This window comes from Hippopotamus amphibius, chromosome 1 (genome assembly GCF_030028045.1).
Source record: "Hippopotamus amphibius kiboko isolate mHipAmp2 chromosome 1, mHipAmp2.hap2, whole genome shotgun sequence".
Lineage (NCBI taxonomy): Eukaryota > Metazoa > Chordata > Mammalia > Artiodactyla > Hippopotamidae > Hippopotamus > Hippopotamus amphibius.
Genome location: NC_080186.1, coordinates 131,359,758 through 131,383,480, shown reverse-complemented (window position 1 = coordinate 131,383,480; position 23,723 = coordinate 131,359,758). Strand labels below are relative to the sequence as shown.

Here is a 23,723-nt window from a genome sequence, read left to right as displayed (position 1 = left end):
GTTCGAAGATTAGCTAGAATGCAGGGCGTGAAAACATTTGTAAACGAACATCCTCGAGGAAAGTGAACGTAGCTAGGTATCAGAGACGGCCCACGCCCACGTCGCAGCTGCAGGCGCCGAGCCCCCGCTCCGCCCCCTCTTCCTGGTTTTTCCCGGCAACCCGCCCCTCCCGCGTCATGTGATAGGGGTGCTCTGCCGGGCCGAGCTCCTGATTGGCCGGGCTGCAGAACGGCTTGCGATTGGCCCGAGGCCGGCGGGCCCCCGCCTCCCTCCTCCTCCTTGCCGCGGCCCACGTGAGGGGGGCGAGTCACGCGATTTCCGGGAACCCGTCAGGAAGGACATAAACAAAACAAACCCGAGGCAGCATGGAGAGGGGCCGCGGCCCCTGCAGCGGAACCGGACCCAGCCCCTGAGCCGCCCCCACACCCACAGGTGAGCTCCGCTGTCCGCCGCCCGGAGCCCGCAGGGGCCTGGGCTAGGGGACGAGCCGGGCGGGGGGCGGAGGAGGGCCGCTGGCCTAGGAGGCGGCAGCACCGGGGCTCTGGGCCGGGCCGGCGCGGGGCGGGGGCCGGGACCAGGGCCGAGTCTGGGGGCGCGCGGGCCGCAGGCTGCCGCCTGCCGGTCGCGGGGACTTGGGCTCCCCTCCCCCACCCCGGCCCGGGACGGTTATATAAAAGCGCGGGGCGGTGGTGGAGGGACCTACGGGCGGGCGGCAGGCTAGGCCAGGGGTGGGCAGTGCCGGGCGTCCGCCCTGCCAGGCCGCCCGGCCCTTCACCGCTGCTTCGGAGCCAGGGGCCGTGGCTGCCGGCAACCGGCCTGTCAGAGAAGCGAGCGGGTGGGAGGGGCCGCGGAAGGGAGGGGAGGCGAGGCTGGCGGGGGAGGAGGAGAGAGAGGGGCGTGTGAGGAAGGGCCGGGGCCACGAAGGTTGGAACCAGGCTGGCAGGAGACGAGGAGGCGCGGGCTGGGGGTGGGGGGGGTCCAGGCAGGGTTGTCTCGGGGATAGCCGCTCCCCCTTCCCGTCCCCGCCCCAGCGACTGGCGAGAGGGGCCTCCCTCCCGGGATTTGTTTATATGTCTTCTCAAAGCAGCTTGAAGAGGCTTGGAGGCGGAGCTTTCGGCGCTGAGTGGCAGGCCTTGCTATCCAGTGGAGTAGGCGGACGGAGGCTGCCGCGCCAATGGGTGTGGGGGAGGCGGTGCCGCAGGGGCCCCCAATTGGTTAGGCTGCGCCGGGGGTGGGCCGGGTGGGGCGGCCATGTTAGATGGGAGGGGACCCGTGGTGGTGGGTCACTGGGAGGGGAGGAGACAGGGCAAAGGGCGAGGGAGCCGGGCCGGGGGCGTTTCGGGTGTCCGAAGGCGGGTCAGATCGGACGAGGAAGTAGCTCAGGGGAGCCTGACCCCGACCCACCGCTCTCCCCACTCGAGCAGAGGAGGCAGGGAAGTACCGAGGGCAGTCTAGCCGCCCCTTGGGGGTGGTTCCTGGGACTAGATGGAGCTCAGTCTCTGGATTCTCCCTCTTTCTCGGCCTTATGTTTCCTGACAGAGCCGGCAGCCAAACCCTGTAATTGCCCTCCTTTAACCCAAGAAGGCAAACCTTTTTGCTGTTTCTGAGCGAGCTTGAGCCCTAAGACTACTTTAAGAAGGTACTTGGATAACTAGCGGTCTAAATTTCTGCACCAGGCCTTAGAGAGAAGCAGTCAGTGAGGAGGAAGTTCTGTTTTCTGGATTTTGCAGAGGAAACCAGGACTAGAAAAGCCGAGAAAGTTAAGGGCTGGGCGGGGTCTCCATTTTTTCATCAGGATACCTTCTAAAGATCAGGCCCTCGTGTTTGCCCTAGTCTTATTAGTAATTTGCCCCTCTTGCTTACATAAATTTGTAGCTCACTTAAATTAGCTTCATGAGAAAACTGAGCCTTGCGAAAATTACTTAGGTTTGAAGGTTCTTTAGGACTCTGTCTTGCGAATACCCTGCAGGTGAGAAACAGGATCAAGATCTGACTTATTTCTTTTAAAAAAGCAGAAGACTAATGTGTAAATCTTGTGATTTGTGGTAAACTGGTCGTCCCTTGGTTGTACTTTTAAATATTTTTTCCCCATTTTCTTGTAATCCAAAATAGCTAGGAGACACACCAAAGATGAAAGAGGAAATGGTATGAGTAATTAAAAGATCACTTATTTTACTTTATTTCATGATTATTTTGGCATCTGGTCGGCTGTGTTAGATGCTTAATTTAGTTTTATGTTAAGGTCACCTTACAATCTGTGACTGCCTTGGTATTGTCAAGGCTACCAGGCTGTTGATGCATCTTTGGTTAAGCACGTATAGTTAGGAACATGCGTCAGGTATATCGTGCAGGGGCTATTCAAGAGCTGACTGTGTTATTTAGGAATTTGCGTTATCTCATATCTTGTTAAATGGAGAAAAATAATAATTGGTAAATAAATGATTTATCGATTTCTGTATTAATTTGATGTGACTGACAGTTCTGTTAAGAATGATATATAAAAACATAATCCCTGATTATTTGATAGACTTCAGCGCTTAAATATAATTTGTATGACAAATAAAAATATTAGCTTATTTTTTCTTTTATTCTAAGAATGGCAAATAGAGCCAACAGGACTTATTTGGATGTAATTCTTTTATATGATTGATAAAGCATCTTTGGAATTTTTAGACTAGTATTGCATAGAAGAGGCTAAATATATCCAGAAGAAGAGATTTTGGATCCTCCACTTACTGTCGGAGAAAACAAACTTTTACAAAAACTATGTCTTACCTGGTTTACTAGTTTAACATGCGTGGGTTCTTGGATGCCAGTGAAAGGAATAAAGGAATAATTAGTATGGCTCCTGGTGGTAGTTAACTAAAGACAAGTGACAATGAAAGTACAGTGAGTTTGCATGTTGATTGTATTAATGTAGCACAATTTTAAAAGATTAAGAGAACTAAATTCACTGTTTGCTTTTAAAGTTTAGTTTTTAGTCAAGATTGACAACTATATGGCTTTCAGTGATTCAGCAGAGGTTTTTTTCCATGTGGATTTGTACTTGGATGTTTTGGGGACGAATCCTTGTTCACGGTATTCAGTAGTTCGTCTTTCAGGGTAAACTCTTAGACTGGACATAAATTTGTTAGATCATTGGCGCTAATAATTCTGAGAAGCGGTAACCTGTACAGACTTTCTGTACAGGGTCAAGTAGTAAATATTTAGGCCTTGTGGGCCATGTAGTGTCTGTCACAACTACTCACGTCTACAAATTGTAGCATGAAAACAGCCATAGACGGTATTTGGGGCTATAATCCAATACAACTTTATTTACAAGAGCAGGCTGTATTTGAAGGCCGTAGTTTATTGGTCAACCCATGTTCCAAGACATCAGCTTCTGGGTTTTTGTTTCTTTTTTTAATTTATTTTATTGGCTGTGTTGGGTCTTTTTTGCTGTGCGCGGGCTTTCTTTAATTGCGGTGAGCGGGGGCTACTCTTTGTTGTGGTGTGCGGGCTCCTCATTGCCGTGGCTTCGGAGCACGGGCTCTAGGCGTGTGGGTTTCAGTAGTTGCAGCACATGGGCTCAATAGTTGTGGCTCACGGGCTCTAAAGCACAGGCTCAGTAGTTGTGGCACACGGGCTTAGTTGCTCCACGGTATGTGGGATCTTCCTGGAGCAGGGATCGAACCTGTGACTCCTACATTGGCAGGCAGATTCTTAACCACTGCGCCACCTAGGAAGCCCAGTCTCTGGGTTTTAAGTACTTAGATGTTCAGTTATTGTAGCATATATAAAATGAACTTTGGGTAATATTTGGCACTTGCAGAACATTCATATCTCCTGCCTTGAAGAATTTTTAGAGTAAGAGCACGTGGCAATATTGTATTCTAAATTTTTATTTTGTTTGCAAATAGATGTTTTCCTGAAAAACCGTTTAAAGCAAATGTTGGACTGTTAAGTCCTTGTTTATTTTAGAGATGCATTCTGACTGAAAAAACTTTGGCTTTAAGATGTATCGAAGAACCTTAGTATATTCAAGGGTATGGTCCCTATTGAGGTTTAAAAGTTCATTTAATATATCATTTCTGATATATTAAAGCTGTATACAAAACTGTATACAGCTGTTTGAAGAGAAGTTGGTCAAGTGAATAGATATCACACTGAGCTCTTATATATGTCATACAGTTAATTTGAAAGCCATACTGATTGTGTTGTTGCCTGAAATGTTTCTAGAATTACCTAAATAGGATAAGGTGCTTTTTCAAACAAGATCCCCAAAATATAGGTTGCCGCCCCTCCCTTTCCTTGGAAAATGTCAGGTGGTGCTAAGCGCCCACTGAAGTGGAGATGCCATAACTAAAAATATTACACAGGCAAATAACTTTTTTTCATGTGTAGCTTTTTGTTTTGTTTTTATGTACTATTTCACCAGTTTTGTTGAATTGAACTGGATTTCAGGTGTGAGCTTGCGAGTTTCGGAAAGAGACTATATCAACCTCTTAAAGCGGAAAAGCATGCGGCCTTCAGTCTTGTTTCTAGTTCTGGTTAATCTGTTTGCCTGGGTCACCATGAATGATTCAGTTTATTTGTTAATGGTAGGGATTAATGATGTGTTTTATCTCACAGAGGGATGTTGGGAAATTGTTGGTTATTGTATTCTCAAACTCTTGCACTTTGAATATGCTAATACTTCGTGCTGCTTGAAACCACCTTGAAAACCTGGATTCGATTTTCTTTCTCTTAGTGATTGCCTCTCAGTTTCTCTTTATCAGGACTTCCCCTACTCTACAGTATTTCTCTACCCACTGAACAGCGAGCAACTTGAGGTTGGAGTGTACCTCTTATTTCTATATCCCCTGTGCCTCACACCTTTTACTGCTTCTGAACTACTTAAATAAATGAGTGGATTGCTAAAAACTGCTTATCTGGAAGGCAGTGAAGTCAGTCTACTATTAGTAGAGATGTTGGGCTTTTCTTAGTTGAAAGGGAGTAATTAATCATCATCTGCTCATACAAAAAGTCTTCATGTTAAAATTGACCCTTTCTTGTAAGAAAGGTTATAGAGAAGCTATTTAGATGATGTCTAAAAACCCCTTGAATTCTTTTGCCAGTTTTTTTAGGTACATTCCGTTAGAGTCGTTGAATATTCCTTCCAGGCACACACACACAAGCCCAAAAAACAACAACAAAAAAAAGCTTGTGCTTTGTCCTTGGATTTGTCATTAGCTCTTGGCACACTTGGTCTTTGGGTGTTTGGCAAGTGTGAGTGAAACCTCTTATTTCTTAGCTGTTGGGGAGAGTTATTCACCTATATAGCAGGGTCCCTTTGGGAGAGAAGCACTGTAAAATCATTCTGGCTAATAAGTCTGATTCACCCTGACGGGGAGGGCTAGACGTGGAGAGAGTTTGATGCAGGAGACTGTGATGGTACTTTGTGACTGCAATACCATCCGGTTCCATTTGCCTGCCAAGCCTTGTATGCCTTTTCACCAGTTCGTGACATTTCTTCAAAAATCTTTATTGGAGCTCTCCTCCCCCAACAGCTTTCTAAACTACTCATCTTCCCACTAATTCCCAGCAACTCTGATCGTCTTGTCATTCTGTCCTTTTAACACCAAAACCATTTTGACATCTTTTGTTACAAAGTCATGTTTTCACTTATTTATCTTTGGGTATTGTTGACGTTGACAAGTTTCCCAGGAAAGCGTCATGAGCTTGCCTGTTTTTTGTCCTCCTTCAGTTTTCTTCAAATTCTTTATTGAGCACTTATTTTCTTCCAGATAATGCTTTGTCTTGGTGAATTTAAGCTGCCCCTTTTGTTTTGTAGAGGAAGTTCCTTCTTTGACTGCTACACACCATTCCTGGTACAGTTTGCCTTTTTCTCTATGATATGTTTGCCATTCACTGAGAAATTTAAAGCATTATGAAAACAAAACTTAAAACGTCCTTGATGGTATAGGGAGAAACTAGGGTTTGGGTGGATGTACTCTTGTTTGAAAGATTCAGTGTACCCTTTTTTTTTTCCCTGACCTCACTGTATGGTTTGCAGGATCTTAGTTGCCCAACCAAGGATTGAACCCGGCTCTCAGCAGTGAAAGCACCGAGTCCTAACCACGCGACCACCAGGGAATTCCCTCACTGTACCCTTTAAACGGCAAGGCTTCAAGCATCCTACGTGTGTTGTAGAAGATGAGGTGGACTTTATATTTTTTGAACAGCGTTTTAGTAAGGGTTTTCATCCTTACTACTGAATCCTCTGCTGGAGTTGCCCATAGACTAATAGAGGAGACAGACATTGCAGTTCATCGTTATAGTATTTAGAACAACATGTCCTGAAAATATGGAAGATGGACTACTCACTCTGCCTGGGAAAGTTGGAGAAACTTTCCAGAAAAAGGTAGCGTTTGAACTGGGTTTTGAAAACTAGTGAAGAAAGTCAGGGAAGTCTAAAAGGTGTACAAGATGTGTAGGGTGGGTTTGGGTATGAAAAGGCTTCAACTAAGGCAGAGGCGGAGATGGAAGAGGAAGGGACTACTTAGGGAGTTCTAGGAGGAAAGAACTTTTTTGTTTTCCCGTGTCCTCTAGTTCTCCTGGGCCTGCTTTGCACTGTCAGGTCTCTGTTCTCTTTTCTCTGTAGCTTTGACTTTGACTGGCTAGTCTCTTTCCCTCTAGTTTTTAGTTTTTCTTTTAGCCCCTCATCAAGGTCTGACACCCCTCCCTTCTTCTGTCTTCTCATCTGTGGGCACTAGGTACCTTTGATTCTGACTGGTGTGTCCATTACCTTTACTTCATCACCTTGCCGCCATACCTTCCTTTACTCCCTTTAGGTTTCTTTTCCTTTTTTTGAGTCTTACTTTTCCTTTTCATTTTGCTTTATTTAAAAAGAAAACAATTCTTTCACGCTGTTTATTTTGCGTATGAACAGCAATATATGTCTGAGTTAACTCCCTCTTGGGAAATCTTGTGAGATCAACTTGTCTTTGATGCTTATCCAGGTACTAATTATCCATCTCTATGAATTTCTTTTTTTTAAAATTAATTAATTAATTAATTTTATTGGCTGTGTTGGGTCTTTTTTGCTGTGTGTGGGCTTTCTTTAGTTGCGGTGAGTGGGGCTGTTCTTCCTTGTGGTGCGTGGGCTTCTCATTACCGTGGCTTCTCTTGTTGCGGAACACAGGCTCTAGACGCGTGGGCTTCAGTAGTTGCAGCACATGGGCTCAATAGTTGTGGCTCACGGGCTCTAGAGCGCAGGCTCAATAGTTGTTGCGCGCAGCCTTAGTTGCTCCGCGGCATATGGAATCTTATTGGAGCAGGGATCAAACACATGTCTCCTGCATTGGCAGGCGGATTCTTAACCACTGCGCCACCTAGGAAGCCCTGAATTTACTTTTTTGAAGCATTTTTCTTTGTATTCAGAGATGTCACTTCTCATAGGTTATGGTGCAGAATATTACTAGTTATGTTTTTTATTTTTTACTTCTTATGTGCCTTAAACTTGTACTGTGACAAGACCCAATTCAAATCTCACCTGTTCCTCAAAGTTTCCCAAACTTTCCCAGGTAGAGATGGTAGTAATCTTCTCTCTAGTTTTGTAGTATTTCCTGAACACCTCTTTTTAGAACTAGTTTTATTGGGGCATAATTTACATAAGTCACCCAGTTTAGTTTTGAGAAATGTGTGCAGTTATTTAACCTCCTCTACAGTCATGATATGGAACATTTCCATCACCACAAAAAGTTCCCTCAGGCCCCCCTTCACCCCGGCCCCAATTACTGATTTACTTTCTGTCACTATAGTTTTTTTCTTTTCTGGAATGTCGTATAAATGCAGTCATGGAATGTGCCGACCGCTTTTACCTAACATGATGCTTTTGAGATTTGTTCTTGTTTCGAGTATCAGTTGGGTAACTTGCTATTATATGGATGTACCATGATTTGTCTCTCTGTTTACCAGTTGATGGGTTGCTTCCAGATTTTAGGTTCTTGTGAATAAAGCTGCTATAGACATTCATGTATGTTCTTTCAAATACCTGTTTTAACATTACCAAAATTTGGAGGTCCAGTTGCAAAATGGTGAAGAGTAAAAGTCCTGGAGTTAGCTGTATTCACAAGCAAGCAAGCTTTTTGCTAGTTCTCTGGTTTTGAGAATCTTTAAGATTCCCCACCTGTAAAATGGGACTGGGTGGAGATTGGAGCAAGCTGGAGAGCACAGGCCAGTTTCAAGCGATAACTCTCACTCCAGTTCAAGTGCTCTTCCTGGGAGTATGTACCCAATGTTGTCAGGTCTGATTTTTTTCCCCCTAAGAGAGTGGCATTTGATAACAGGATACAGAAATTTTATATGCAATTTCCAACTTAAGTGCTGGCAGTTAAAATTTAAGTTTTTAAAAACACTAATGTGTGGGCTAAACAAAACTCATATGTAGGCATTGGTTTGTGGCTGCAGTCTAGTTTGAGACCTTTGCTTTAAATCTTCGGTATTTTGGGAATTCCCTGGCGATCCAGTGGGTAGGATTCTGCACTTTCATTGCTGGGGCCGAGGTTCAGTCCCTGGTCGGGGAACTAAGCTCCTGCAAGTCCCGCACAACAGCCAAAAAAACAAAACCGTCAGTTTTTTGACTCTTGTTTTAAAATGTACATACTCTTGGTAGAGTAAACTTATTAGGACTTTGTTACCTTTGTTTTATAGCTTAGAATAATAACTTGCTAGTTTTCTAAATCCCACGTTAAAAACTAATGGATTACTGTAAATAAAGTTTATTCTTTTTTCTGATTGGAGGTATGTAAGAATTATGACCGTCTAATGGAAGGGTGGGACCAGGTTCTTGTTACTTTTTCTATTTCTCTTCTGATGGCTGCTAATTCTATTCAAAGCTATGTTTTCCCAGCAGTTGGGATAGTCTGCCTCCTTTGTTTGATTTATTCTGAACCCTGTTGAGACAAGTATAGTATAGATTAAACTGTGTGTGTGTGTGTGTGTGTGTGTGTGTGTGTGTGTGTTCTTTAGAAACTGTGTAAGGTAATATGAGTACAAAGATAACTTTTGTATAAATCCATTCCCTTGAGTTGCTCAGCCTCTTTGGTGAACCTAGTATAAATAACCATAAAAAAAGGAGATAAATTGTATGTAATTTTTTGAACAATAAGAGCAATAATCTCTCTGAAGAAGCCCTTTCCCCTTGTAATTTATCTGCCAGTTCTTTACTGTATAGAGATGACTAGTTTGCAACTTTATGAATTACTTTGTGAATCCAGAGATTCTTCTGCTGATTAAACCAGCATGTTGAACATGTCACCCGCATAAAGCTGGAGCCAGGGTGTTACATGACCTGTGTTGCCTGCATAGCCTTCATTCACCCTAGTTCCAGGCATTTGGGGTTTTGTGATAATTAAGTGTGGAATTCAGACAGTCTGGGGTCTGAGTTGAGTTTAGGCTTGTACATTCAATAGCAGCCACATCCCAGGAACATCTTAATACTAAGGAAGGAATCAGAAAACAAAAAATAGCCACCATTTATTGTCTGTTTTGTGCCAGGGTGAGATTCATTACATGTTATGAATCACAGTATCCCTGCAAAGTAAGAGGGGGAATTCTTGTATTTACAAATAAAAGAAGGCAAGTGAGAATCTGGAATGAAATTCCAAATATTCAATTTTAAAGCAGAACCTTTTATCTTGAATCTAGAGTTTGTTTCTCATAGAGCAAGTCTTTAGGAGTATTGGAGCCAAAGAGGCAGCCAGCCTTTCTCAGTTTTGAAAGAAATGACTACAAAACTGTATTCACAACCTCTTTGTAGCCCTGCGCCACAGCCTCTGCACCTCTATAGTCCTGAGCCAGTGGTCTATATAGCTCATTTCACACTAGGAAGGAAGTTGAAGGGAGTTTCAAAATTGTCTCTCGTATACATTCATGCTACTTTTGAAAAGCATCAGCTCTGAGAAAGGAGGGAGGAGAAAATAAATTTTGAGGAAGGGTCCAGATCCCTGATGACAAGCGTGCAGAAGTTGTTAGGGTATGTCCTGAGTGGCGTATGATGGGTGTTTCCCTGGAATCTTGCTGGTTGGCTCAAGTGTGTTCTCACCTGCACCGCAGTCTGTTTTTATGCTGCTGTCTTTAATTGTACTGTTCCCTTTTTACATTTTGTAGGTTTTTGCCGAACAGCTTATAAAACAAAATCATTCTTTAAAACTCCAATGTTTAACCTGGATAAAATATTTTGTGTTAGTTAAAAATGTGTGTGTGAGAGAGAGAGCTAAAGAGAGAATAGTGCAACATGTATCAGTCCAGGGACTTCCCTGGTGGTCCAGTTGTTGAGACTCCACACTCCCAATGCAGGGGACAGGTGTTCGATCTCTGGTGGGGGAATGAGGTCCTGCATGCTGTGTGGTGTGGCCAAATAAAATAAAATTTAAAAAAAAAAAAAAAGAATGTTTATTAGTCCAGTGTCTGGATTCAGTTGGTTTAAATAAGTTTTAATCCTACTCTTTCCTCTACCCTCTCCTCCCTAGACAAAAATTGTTTCAGGTCTTTAACATTGACTGAAATTTGAACAGTATTCTTCCTGGAAATTTAAAAGAAAATTCAGGAGTACAGTTTTAAATATTTTTAGTATGTGATGCTACAGTGGTTCAAGACTCAAATTAACAATCTTGTACAAGATAATTCGGAGCACATAAAAATTCTCAATAAATATATATTGAATGACTGACTTCTTTGTAATGTCCTCTTTCTATATGAAGAACATCACACCTCTGACTCGTTACCCAGCATGACCTGTGGTCTTAGGAGATTTCTTATTCGTTGTCAGTCAACTCTTGTCTGGATGCCTGTGCTGGGCAAAGCATTGCTTTTGGCAGTGTAGTGAAGTAGACGTGAGGTGTAACGGTCATTCTCAAAGATTTTACAATCTCTGGTAGACGAGGCATGGGGTTGGGGAGGAGAAAGAGGAAAAACATGAGCAAAGGCATGAAAAGCCAGAGTCTCACTGCTGGAGATCCCTAGTGGAGTAAAGCGGAATTGTAAATACTTCAAGGATTTGGGGGAAATTGTAAGATCAAACTAATATTAATGTTGTATTTATCAAAGAGTAGTGGAAGATGGGGTTGGAAAGATAGTTTCTTTGTGTCTGAGTATTTTGAACGTTATCCACTGGGAGTTGCTGAAAACTTATGAGCACAATGCTAGTACGATGTGGTAGTTTAGGGTGAATAATTTTATAATGGGGCATAAGAACTGGAGAGAGGGAGAGGGTGGAAGCAAGAAGAACTGTAGGTAAATATTGGGATGGTAAATAAAAAATGATGAGGTCCAAGCAAGGGTTGAGAAAGTGGGAAAGGCAAAGTCAGACAGGTACATGCATACTCTGTACAAGGTAAGTTGTCAGTGTATTTTTGAAAAAGAGACTGGCATGATTTAATAACAGAGCAAGTGGGGAGGAGGAAGAAAAGAGTTGAGGCTGAGATCAGTGGTACTCGCCTGGATGTCTGAGAGTGATGGTACTGTTGACAGAATAGGAACTTTTGGGTGGGGAGGTGGCATGTGGTGTCTGAGGTCATGGGATGTGAGTGATCCAGGGAAGTACCTGGATCTTGGATGGTAGGGATGGTGTACTGGTGTGTTTAGCATGAAGATGAAGATTGGGACTTCTTTAGCGATGGCCTTTGACACTGAGAGTAGAGATGGTCTCTGTGATGATAGGTTTGCACAGAAGCATCCATTTAATGAATGACCTTGGACAGCTCTCATCCTTGCTGAACTTTTTAAATTAATGCAAAACCGGTTGGACAGAGGGTGGGGAGGTGCTAATAATGCTAATACTAACCCTGATTAGGTCACCAAGTTTTATGAAATGACAAGGTATAGCACTGTGCTCTGTAATCTGTAAACTCTTACATCAGGTATAAACTGTGAATATGTGTTGCCAGGAGTAATCAAGGGTGGCTGGGGTTAGAAATGCATTCTTTGGTTCTGTCTAAAACTGTCCCAAGCTCTTATTCTTGTGCTCTGAACAACTTAATTGGCAGGTATCAAGGCTGCAGAAAGACCCTAGTATCTTATAGTCCGTAGTTTTCAGAAATAAAAACTTGCCCATTCACCTCATACTGATGTAGAAACCTGCTTTAATAGTCTTTCTTATTGGTTCCCTAAGTGGTTTAAATAAGCTCTCTTGTGTTGTCTCTGTAGCACAAAGGTTAACATTGGGCCAAAGCCTTTGGGAAAGAAATGAATAAAATTCTCTGAGAGGGTTTGTGTCTTTCTCTATCCAAGACAGCATTCCAAGGAGAGATCACTTTTGAGAGTTAGTTTATTTTCTTAGCTCCTCAGGATTCTCAGGAAATTTTGGTCTTAATTATTTAATTAAAATATGTGGCCAACCTAATTTACCCTCTTATTTTTTAAACTCTGAGTGTGAGCATAAAAGGAGACTGTTGGGTTGATCCAGAGATAAAGAGTTCACAAAGCATTATGGCAGAAGGATCACATCCCAGTTGGATTAACATCTAAGTAGGATAACCATCTACATTGAAATTTACTTGCTTGTTTTCCACATTTTGGAGTCTAGAGAACTGCTGTTGAAGGGTAGAGAGTAGCAGTTCTTCTGCAGTGGTGTTCACAGGATTCGTATTACATGATGAAGGGAGAGCGCAGCCCCTACCTTTTCACCAGTGCGTTCATTGCATAGATAGCCTCTGCTTCCTCAGTGGTTTGGAGATTTGGGGATCTCTGATTTCTGCTGTACCCTGAAACAGATAATGGCTTGATTTAGAAAGCATCTGAAGGTCTGTTTGTTCAACTCTTGCTAAGTAGCTTTCAAAAGGAAAGGAATTGTTGAGTGGGACATTTGAAGTATAGCAGTTTGGATGGAATGTGGGGGGGGTCCTTCCTTCTTCCCTCCCCCCTCCTCCCTTTCTTTCATCTTGGGGATTAAATCTCAGGAGAAATGATTTACTTAAATTAGGGGTCAGGACAGTTAGCACCTACAGATAGAGAACCCAAGAACTCTGCCACCTGAAGGAAATGATGAACATGAACTAGCAGAGTTTAGGAAAGATCAAAACAAGCCATGATATATAAATTATATAACAGTATAAGTGTGTTGGCCTTTCTTACCACAACATTTTTTAAAAAAATTTTCCTTGTGGTGAATTCCCTGGTGGTCCAGTGGTTAGGACTCCGTGCTTCCGCTGCAGGGGGCATGGGTTCAGTCCCTGGTCGGGGAACAAAGATCCTGCAAGCCTTGCTCTGCGCAGCCAGAAAATAGGATAGGATAGGACAGAAAAGAATAAAAGATTCCTTTTTTTTTCTTTTTTGTTAAAAAATATAGGGTTTTTTTGTTTGTTTGTTTCTAAAGAAAGGAGCTACAGGGCTGTATCCTGGCTTTCAGCAGCCCTTCTTGGGCAAGAGCCTTCAAAGGCCACAGTCCCTCTCCCACCTGGCCCAGCCCCAGGGCTCAGCCAGCTGCTGACAGCCTCCCTTAGGCAGTCCTCCGCCAGGGGCAGCACGGCCCAGTCATCCGTCCACAGGGCCACAGGCACTCCGTCCGCCTGGGCTGCCTCCAGCTGCAGCGGCAGCCGCGAGTCTGGGGCGGGCAGATGGCTATAAGGTAGTTGGTGGGGGGTTGGACCACCACCACAAAGGGCTCCACGTGGAGGACACCGAGGCTTCCAGCCCATGTGGCCCGAAAGGGCACCACAAGGAAAATAAACGTAAAATTTGCCACTGGAACCATATTGTGTACGATTCAGTGGCATTAAGTGCATTGACAATTTTGTGTAACCATCATCAGTATTCTGAAATATCATCACCCCAAGCAGGAGCGCTGTACTCTTCCAGCCTTTGGTAACCTCTCTTCTCTTTCTGTCTCCGTGAATTTGCCTATTGTGGTACTTCATATAAGTGGAATCGTATGATATTTGTCTTTTCTGTCTGATTTATTTCATTTAGCATAATGTTCTCAAGGTTCATCCATGTTGTAGCATGTATCAGAGTTTCATTCCTTTTTATGCCTGAATAGTTTTTCCAGTGTGTGTATATACCACATGTTGTTTATCTTTTCATCTGTCAGTGACCACCAGGGTTGTTTCCACCTTTTGGGTATTGTGGCTAATGTTGCTGTGGACATGGGTGTACATGGAGCTGTTTGAGTTCCTGCTTTCGATTCCTTTGGGTTAAATACCCAGAAGTGGAATTGCTAGATCATATAGTAATTCTGTGTTTAACTTTTTGAGGAACTACTAAACTGTTTCTCAGCTGTACTGTTTTACATTCCCACCAGCAATGCACAAGGTTTCCAGTTTTTCCATATCCTCACCAACACTTGTTATTTTCTGTTATTTGGATGATAGCCATCCTGATGGGCGTGTCAAAAATTTTTCACACCTACTCTGATGAAGGTTGGATGATTCAGAAGTGCTGCTTACCATTGTGAGGAACCAGTTCCCTCAAGAGAGTAAAAGGGAGCAGTGCCATGTAAAAGCGGAGCTGCAGGGATTCTAGCCATCATATACAGTATCTGCTTATTCATAGACATTTTTACTTATAAATGTTTTATATTTTTCTTGATGTCAACTTTTTTTTTTTTTTATTATGTGGACTCTTGGAGATCAGCTGAAACCCTCAGGTTCGGAAGGGGCACAGTTTAGGAGCTCTTGGATATGTGTGAGCTGCCTGGGCCACACCAGTCAGCTCTTGGGTTTAGCTTTGAATTAGTGCTGTGAGCATTCTTAGGGATGAACCTGTGTAAGAAGTCCTTTACCCTTTCCTGTCATCTTACTTGACCTTTTGTCTTGCCTAATGTACCTAGTAAGCCTCAACATATTTTCAAACAGAGAACTGAAAAAACCTAGGGTAGGACCTGGTGGAAAGGGCTATGAAAGAGATTGAAGCTGTGACTTTCTTCAAGTGTGGTACCATTGCTGCTCATAAATAAATCATTTGCCACATCTTATTGCTTTAGAGAGGCAGTTCTCTGTTACTGCAGTGTCTTCCTGTACCTAGGAGCTGTTGTTGAATAGTTTTGAATGAGCCCAGGAACAGAAAATCTATTAGTAAATATTATTTCTGATGGGCCACCGTCTTCTCTCTGTGAAAGACTCACAAAACTGTATTGGGCCTGGTGAGCCAGGGCTGTGAATAAGGAAGTAATAACTAGGGGAATTAATTTAGCCTTTCCCCTAGCTGTCATTGTTGGGTTTTTGGTTTTTTTTCAGGAGTAACCACCAGTCCTTGAGGTCAGCTTGAGGGCAGGAGGGAGGATTTTGTGATCAAATAAGTTTGAGAAATGAGATCTGCTCTGATCACCTATTGGTGATTTATAATGGACATTAGCACCTAGCATCTTAAAGTTTCCAAGAAATTCTGCATAAAGGAAGTATAACAGTTTTGTTTAACATGGTGTTGTCCTAACCTCACAGACCTTTTGTTGAGTAACCATTTAACAGTCCTAGGAACAAATATTCCTCAGGTCACACATTGGGAAATTAGATCATTATCTTTTTATGTATTTTAATATCAAAAACTTTGAGTAAAATATGGATATTCTTGAGCCCCCAGAAGTGTAAAGACATCCCCAGAAAGCATGTTGTCACAGCTTCCTCCTCAGTGTCACTTGGCCATCTAAGTATTAATGTGCCTTTTGTATATGGTTCCCTACAGGAGGTAGTTATGGAGCAGTGTGTCATTATGGAAGATTCTGTGTAATGGTAACTGCTGTAGAAGCCCGTATTCTTTTTTCCCCCTTCCACTTTTGGGTGGGGAATTTTGCTCTTCTTGGTTGTCTCACAGTACATGTTTGGAACAGTACGAAGCGTTTCTGGAAAACGGGTGTAAAATGTTGGGGATGAAGATAGTTGATGTTGTGACCTTGAGTCATTAGTTTTAGAGACTGAAAGAGTTTTATTTATCACTGAAAAGAGGTTCTACTGCTTGGGGTAGAATTGGCCCTCCTCTCATCCTGTTTGCTGCCACCTAAGAGATTAGGAGAAGCAACTGAGGACCTTTATCCCAAGAGAACGAGCTCAACCCTCTATATGGTGGATACCCTCTCTTTGGGAATTGGTGTCTTTAAAATATACAGCCTTGTTGCCAACACATGTTGAGTTTCTGAGCTGGACTAGCTGTGGGAGAAAAGGATGCGTTGGCAAAGTGTATCTATTGATACTAATCACCTTTCAGATTTATTTCATTGCTGTATCCTAATTTCTCATTCAGTTCTCGTAACATCTCTATTACATAGTTAAGGGAGAGTAATTGTAATTCCTCAGTCTGGGAGCTAAGGCATATATTTAACTAACTTGCTCTAATTCATAAAGCTGTTTAGTTTTTTTAAATTTATGTGTAGTTAATTTACAGTGTTGTGTTAGTTTCACGTGTACAGCAAAGTGACTCAGTTATACATGTGTATGTATATTCTTTTTCAGATTCTTTTTCCTTATAGGTTATTACAAGATATTGAGTATCATTCCCTGTGCTATACAGTAGGTCCTTGTTGGTTATCTACTTTATATATAATGGTGTATATGTTAATCCCAAATTCCTAATTCATCTCCCCCACCCCCCACTGTCCACTTTTGTGACTGTAAGTTTGTTTTTTATGTCTCAGTTTATTTCTGTTTTGTAATTAAGTTCATTTGTGTCTTTTTTATATTCCACAAATAAGTGATATCATATGGCATTTGTCTTTCTCTGTCTGACTTACTTAATATGGTAATCTCTTGGTCCATCCATGATGCTGCAAATGGCATTACTTCATTCTTTTTTATGACTGAGTAATATTCCATTGTGTGTGTGTGTGTACACACATATACACACCACATCTTTATCCATTTCTCTGTCAATGGACATTCAGCTTGCCTGCATGTCTTGGCTGTTGTAAACAGTGCTGCCGTAAACATTGGGGTGCATGTGTCTTTTCAAATTAGAGTTTTCTGCACATATATGCCCAGGAGTGGGATTGCAGGATCATATGGTAACTCTATTTTTAGTTTTTTAAGGAACTTGCATACTGTTCTCCATAGGGGTTGCACCAATTAATATTCCCACCAGCAATGTAGGAGAGTTCCTTTTTCTCCACACCCTCTCCAGCATTTATTATTTGTAGACTTTTTAATGATGGTCATTCTGACTGGTGTCGGGTGATACCTTATTGTAGTTTTGATATGCATTTCTATAATAGTGATATTGAGCATCTTTTCATGTGCCTCTTGGCCATCTGTATGTCTTCTTTGGAGAAATATCTACTTAGATCTTCTGCCTGTTTTTTTCATTGGGTTGTTTGTTTTTTGGCTGTTAAGCTGTATGAGCTGTTTATTTTGGAAATTGATCCTTTGTCAATAGCATCATTTGCAAATATTTTCTCCTAGTTCATAGGTTGTCTTTTCATTTTGTTTATGGTTTCCTTTGCTGTGCAAAAGCTTTTAGATTTAATTAGGTCCCATTTGTTTATTTTTGTTTTTATTTCCATTGCTCTAGGAGACAGATCCAAAAAAATATCACTGCAATTTATGTCTAAGAGTGTTCTGCCTATATTTTCCTCTAGGGGTTTTATAGTATCCAGTCTTACATTTAGGTCTTTAATCCATTTTGAGTTTATTTTTGTGTATGGTGTTAGAGAATGTTCTAATTTCATTCTTTTATATGTAGCTGTCTGGTTTTCCCAGCACCACTTACTGAAGAGACTTGTCTTTTCTCCATTGTATGTTCTTGCCTCCTTTGTCATAGGTTAATTGACCAGAAGTGTGTGAGTTTATTTCTGGGCTTTCTATCCTGTTCCATTGATCTATGTGTCTGTTTTTGTGCAAGTACCATACTGTTTTGATGATTGTAGCTTTGTAGTATAATCTGAAGTCAGGGAGCTTGATTTCTCCAGCTCCATTCTTCTTTCTCAGGATTGTTTTGGCTATTTGGGATCTTTTGTGTTTCCATACAAATTTTAAAAAATTTTGTTCCAGTTCTGTGAAAAATGCCATTGGTAATTTGATAGGGATTGCATTGAATTCTGTAGATTGCCTTGGGTACTATCGTCATTTTAACAATATTGATTGTTCCAGTTCAAGAACACAGTATATCTTTTCATCTGTGTTGGTGTCTTCAGTTTCTTTCATCAGCATCTTATAGTTTTTGGAGCACAGGTCTTTTGCCTCCTTAGGTAGATTTATTCCTAGATATTTTATTCTTTTTGATGTGATGGTAAATGGGATTGTTTCCTTAATTTCTCTTTCCCATATTTCTTTGTTAGTGTATAGAAATGCAACAGATTTCTATATATTAACTTTGTATCCAGCAACTTTACCAAATTCATTGATGAGTTCTAGTAGTTTTCTGGTAGCGTCTTTAGGATTTTCTACACATAGCATCGTGTCATCTGCAAACAGTGAAAGATTTACTTTTCCAATTTGGATTCCTTTTATTTCTTTTCTTTTCTTTTTTTTCCTCTGATTGTTGTGGCTAGGACTTCCAAAACTATGTTGAATAAAAGTGGCGAGAGTGGGCATTCTTGTCTCATTTCTGACCTTAAAGGAAATGATTTCAACTTTTCACCATTGAGTATGAGCTTAGATGTGGGTTTGTCATATATGGCCTTCATTATCTTGAGATATGTTCCCACTATGCCCACTTTCTGAAATGTTTTTATCATAAATGGATGTCAGAAGCTTTTTCTGCATCTACTGAAATGATCATATGTTTTTTATTCTTCAGTTTGTTAATGTGGTGTATCACATTGATTAATTTGTGGATATTGAAAAATCCTTGCATCCCTGGGATAAGTCCCACTTGATCATGGTGTATGATCCTTTTAATGCGTTGTTGGAGTTGGTTTGCTACTATTTTGTTGAGGAGTTCTGCATCTATGTTCATCAGTGATATTGGCCTGTAATTTTCTTTTTTGTGCATGATATCTTTGTCTGGTTTTGGTATCAGGGTAATAGTGGCCTCATAGAATGAGTTTGGAAATGTTCCTTCCTCTGCAGTTTTTTGGAATAGTTTCAGAGGGATAGGTATTAACTCTTCTCTTAACATTTGGTAGAATTTGCCTGTGAAGCCATCTGGTTCTGGACTTTTGCTTGTTGGGAGTTTTTAAACTAGTGATTCACTTTCAGTACTGGTAATTAGTCTGTTCATATTTTCTATTTCTTCCTGGTTCAGTTTTGGGAAATTTTATCTTTCTAAGAATTTGTATATTTCTTTTAGTTTGTCCATTTTATTGGTGTATAGTTGCTGCTAGTAGTCTCTTATGATCCTTTGTATTTCTGCGGTGTTGTTTGTAACTTTTCCTTTTTCATTTCTGATTTTATTGATATGGGCCCTCTCTCCCTGTTTTTCCTCTGTGAGTCTGGCTAAAGGTTTATCGATTTTGTTCACCTTTTCAAAGAACCAGCTTTTAGTTTATTGGTCTTTTCTAGTTTGGGGGGTTTTTTTAGTCTCTATTTCATTTAGTTCTGCTGATCTTTATGATTTCTTTCCTTCTACTAATTTTGGGTTTTGTTTGTTCTTTAGTTGCTTTAGGCATAAAGTTAGGTTGTTTATTTGAGATTTTTCTTGTTTCCTGTGGTAAGCTTTATTGATATAAATTTCCCTATTAGTACTGCTGTTGCTGCATGTCATAGGTTTGGATTGTTGTGTTTTCATTTTCATTTGTCTCTAGGTATTTTTTTATTTCCTCTGATTTCTTCAGTGATCCATTGGTTGTTTAGGAGCATATTGTTTAACCTCCACGTATTTGTGTTTTTTGCAGGTTTTTTTTCATGTAGTTGATTTCTAGCCTCATAGTGTTGTGGTCAGAAAAGATGCTTGATACAATTTCAGTCTTCTTAAACTTACTGAGGCTCGCTTTGTTGCCCAGTGTGTGATCTGTTCTGAAGAATGTTCCATGTGCACTTGAGAAAAATGTGTATTCTGCTGCTTTCGGATGGAATGCTCTATAAATATCAATTAAGTCCATCTGGTCGAATGTGCCATTTAAGGCCTTTGTTTCCTTATTGATTTTCTGTCTGGATGATCTGTCCATTGATGTAAGTGGGGTGTTAAAGTCCCCCACTATTGTGTTACTATCAATTTCTCCTTTTATGTCTGTTAACATTTGCCTTATATATTGAGGTGCTCCTATGTAGGGTGCATATGTATTTACAATTATTATAGCAGCTTCTTGGGTTGATCCTTTGGTCATTATGTGCTGTTCCTCTTTGTCTCTTATAACAGTCTTTATTTTAAAGTCTATTTTGCCTGATGTATTGCAACTTTGGCTTTCTTTTGATTTCTGTTAGCAGGGAAAGCCTTTTTCATCCCCTCACTTTCAGTCTGTATGTGTCTCTAGATCTGAAGTGAGTCTCCTGTAGGCAGAAAATATATGGGTCTTATTTTTTTATCCATTCAGCCAGTATGTGTCTTTTGGTTGGAGCATTTAGTTTGTTTACAGTTAAGGTAATTGTTGATATCTATGTTCCTATTGCCATTTTGTTAATTGTTTTGGATTTGTTTCTGCAGGTCTTCCCCCCCTCCCCCCTTGTTCTGTTGTGATTTGGTGACTATCTTTAGTGTTATGTTTGGATTTCTTTTCTGTTTTGGGTGCATATCTATTATAGATTTTTGTTTTGTGATTACCATGAAGTTTTTGTATAGGAGTCTGTATTTATACATGCTTATTTTAGGTTGCTGATCTCTTAATTTCAAATGCATTTTAGATACACTGCATTTGTGTTCTTTTCCCCTCACAGTTACTGGTTTTGATTTTATATTTTACATCTAATTGTTTTCTGTATCCCATAACTACTTATTGTTGGTTACAAATGATTTTACTACTTTTATCTTTCAACCTCCTTACTAGCTTTGTGCCTGGATGATTTCCTAACTTTTTTGTATGTTTGCCTTCCCAGTGAACTTTTTCATTTTGTAATTTTCTTGTTTCTAGTTGTGGCCTTTTCTTTTCCATCTAGAGCATTTCTTTTAGCATTTGTTGTGAAACTGGTTTGGTGGTGCTGAATTCTTTTAGCTTTTGCTTGTCTGTAAAGCTTTTGATTTCTCTATCAAATCTGAAAGAGAGCCTAGCTGAGTAGAATATTCTTAGTTGTAGGTTTTTCTCTTTCATCACTTTAAGTATATCGTGCCACTCCCTTCTGGCCTGCAGAGTTTCTGCTGAAAAATTAGCTGGTAGCAATGTGGGAGTTTTCCTGTTTGTTATTTGTTGCTTTTCCCTTGTTGCTTTTAATATCCTTTCTTTATCTTTAATTTTTGTCATTTTGATTACAGTGTGTCGTGATATATTTCTCTGTGGGTTAATTCTCTATGGGACTCTGCACTTCTTGGACTTGGGCAACTATTTCATTTCCCAGGTTAGGGAAATTTTCAGCCATTTTCTCTTCAGATATTTTCTCAGGTCCTTTCTCTCTCTCTTTTCCTTCTGGGACCCCTGTAATGCAAATATTAGCATGCTTGACGTTGTCCCAGAGGTCTCAAACTGTCCTCATTTCTTTTCCTTCTTTTTTCTTTATTTTTCTTTGGTGGCAATGATTTCCACTACTCTTCCAGCTCACAGATCTGTTCTTCTGCCTCACGTAGTCTGCTGTTGATTCCTTCCAGTGTGTTTTTCATTTCAGTTATTGCATTCTTTAATTTTGTTTGAGTGTTCTTTATATTTTCTAGTTCTTTGTTAAAAAATTCTGATTTCTCACTCTATACATCCATTCTCCTGTCAGGTTCTTTGATCATCTTTATGGTCATTACTCTGAACTCTTTCTCGGGTAGCTTGCCTGTCTCCACATCACTTAGTTCTTCCTCTGGGGTTTTATCTTGTTCCTTTGGCTAAAACACATTCCTCTGTTGCCTCATTTGTCTAAATTGCTATTTGTATTTTTATTTACAAGGTAGGTTGGTTATGTTTCTCGACCTTAGAGAAGTGGCTCTCTGTAAGAGACATTTTGTGTGTCCCAGCAGTGCACTCCTCTCGTCACCCAAGTGTCAGGGACCAGCTGGTCACAGGGTAGTGTCTGGCCTGCGTTTACAGACTCAGTCTTCATGCTGCCAGACTGTAGTTTTCTTGCTTCTGGTGTCTGCCCCCTGGTTGGTGAGGTTGGTCCAGGGGCTTGTTCAGGCTTCCTGGTGGGAGGGGCCTATGCCTGCTTCCTGATGGATGGAGCTGGGTTTCGGTTCTCTGGTGGGGAGGGCCATGTTTAGGGCTGTGTTTAGAGGTGGCTGTAGACTCAGGAAGTCTTTAGGCAATCTGTCTGCAGATGGATGGGGCTGTGTCCACACCCAGTTTTTTGTTTTTGTTTTTTTATAAATTTATTTATTTATTTAATTTATTGGCTGCATTGGGTCTTCGTTGCTGCACACAGGCTTTCTCTAGTTGCTGCGAGCATGGGCTACTCTTCATAGTAGTGCACGGGCTCCTCATTGTAGTGGCTTCTCTTGTTGCAGGGCACAGGCTCTGGGCACATGGGCTTCAGTAGTTGTGGCACACGGGCTCAATAGTTGTGGCTCACAGGCTCTAGAGCACAGGCTCAATAGTTGTGGTGCACAGGCTTAGTTACTCCACGGCATGTGGGATCTCCCCAGAACAGGGCTCGAACCCATATCGCCTGCATTGGCAGGCGGATTCTTAACCACTGAGCCACCTAGGAAGTCCCACACCCAGTTTGTTGCTTGGCCTGAGGTGTCTCAGGACTGGAGCCTACAGGCTATTGGGTGGGACCAGGTCTTAGTGCCAATATATCAGCCTCCCCCATATATCTACTATGAGTGTCTGGGTCCCCAGGGTGGGCCACAGCTTCCCCCCTACCCCCCACCCCAGCCTCCCCAGGAGACCCTACAAGACCAACAAGACCTCTGGCCCAGGCGCCTATGAAATTACTGCTTTTGTCGTTGCTCCTGGTGTGCATGAAATTTGTGTGCACCTTTTAAGAGTGAAGTCTTATTTCCCCTAATCCTGTGGAGCTTCTGCAATCAAGCCCTACTGGCGTTGAAAGCTAAATGCTCTAGGGGCTCCTCTTCCTCGTGCCAGACCCCCAGGCGGGGGGACCTGATGTGGGGCTCAGAACTCTCACTCCTGTGGGGGAGCCTCTGTAATATAATTAGTCTCTAGTTTGTGGTTCTCCTACCTGGGGGATGTGGGATTTGATATTATCACAAGTCCGCCCCTCTTACCAGTCTCATTGTGGTTCCCTCTTTATGTCTTTACCTGTAGAGGATCTTTTCTGGTAGGTTTGAGTATTTTCCAACAATGGTTGTTCTGCAGATTGTTGCAGTTTTGGTGTGCTTGTGAAAGATGGTGAGCTTAAGGTCCTTTTACTCTGCCATCTTGGCCACTCTCCTATTTATTTTTAATTATGGAATCAAAACTGGAACCCAGGTCTCTTGTCTTCCAAACAAATGCTCTTTTTGTTAACTGCATTGACAAGTTTGTTCTGATGCCAAGTGTTAAAAATAATATTTTAAATAAATATTTGTATGGAAGTTTTATGGCTTAGAAAATTTGGTAGCCAGGGGTAATATTATTTTCTTTCTATAGATAAGAAAATTGAGGCTTAGAAAGATTGACCTACCCAAGGTTGTAGCGTTTGCAAGTGAGAGCTGTGACTAGAACTTAGCCCTATTTTGGTCCAGTGTTTCCCTGATAAACCAAGCTGTTGGTACATGGTGTCTGTAGTAGATGCCAAAAAATATATGTTGAAGAGAACTCAATCTCTTCTTGGTTCTTCAACCCTGTTGCTAGAAAGGGTAAGTTTCAGGTTTTAGAGAGTATCAAA

The 23,723-nt window shown here is 41.5% G+C and overlaps 1 protein-coding gene across 2 annotated transcripts in view; it reads left to right on the top strand.

Annotated features, from left to right (window-relative positions):
* Positions 1-330: 330 nt before the first annotated feature.
* The window catches only part of CREBRF (CREB3 regulatory factor), a 59,667-nt gene continuing 36,274 nt past the window's right edge, over positions 331-23,723 (top strand). The window contains exon 1 of one of the 2 annotated variants that reach the window (XM_057728925.1): positions 331-432. The gene's annotated coding sequence lies outside the window, so the exon portion shown is untranslated. Of the gene's footprint in view, positions 433-1,876; positions 1,970-23,723 lie in introns of those variants that run through there. The other variant, XM_057728933.1, reaches the window with a different exon arrangement.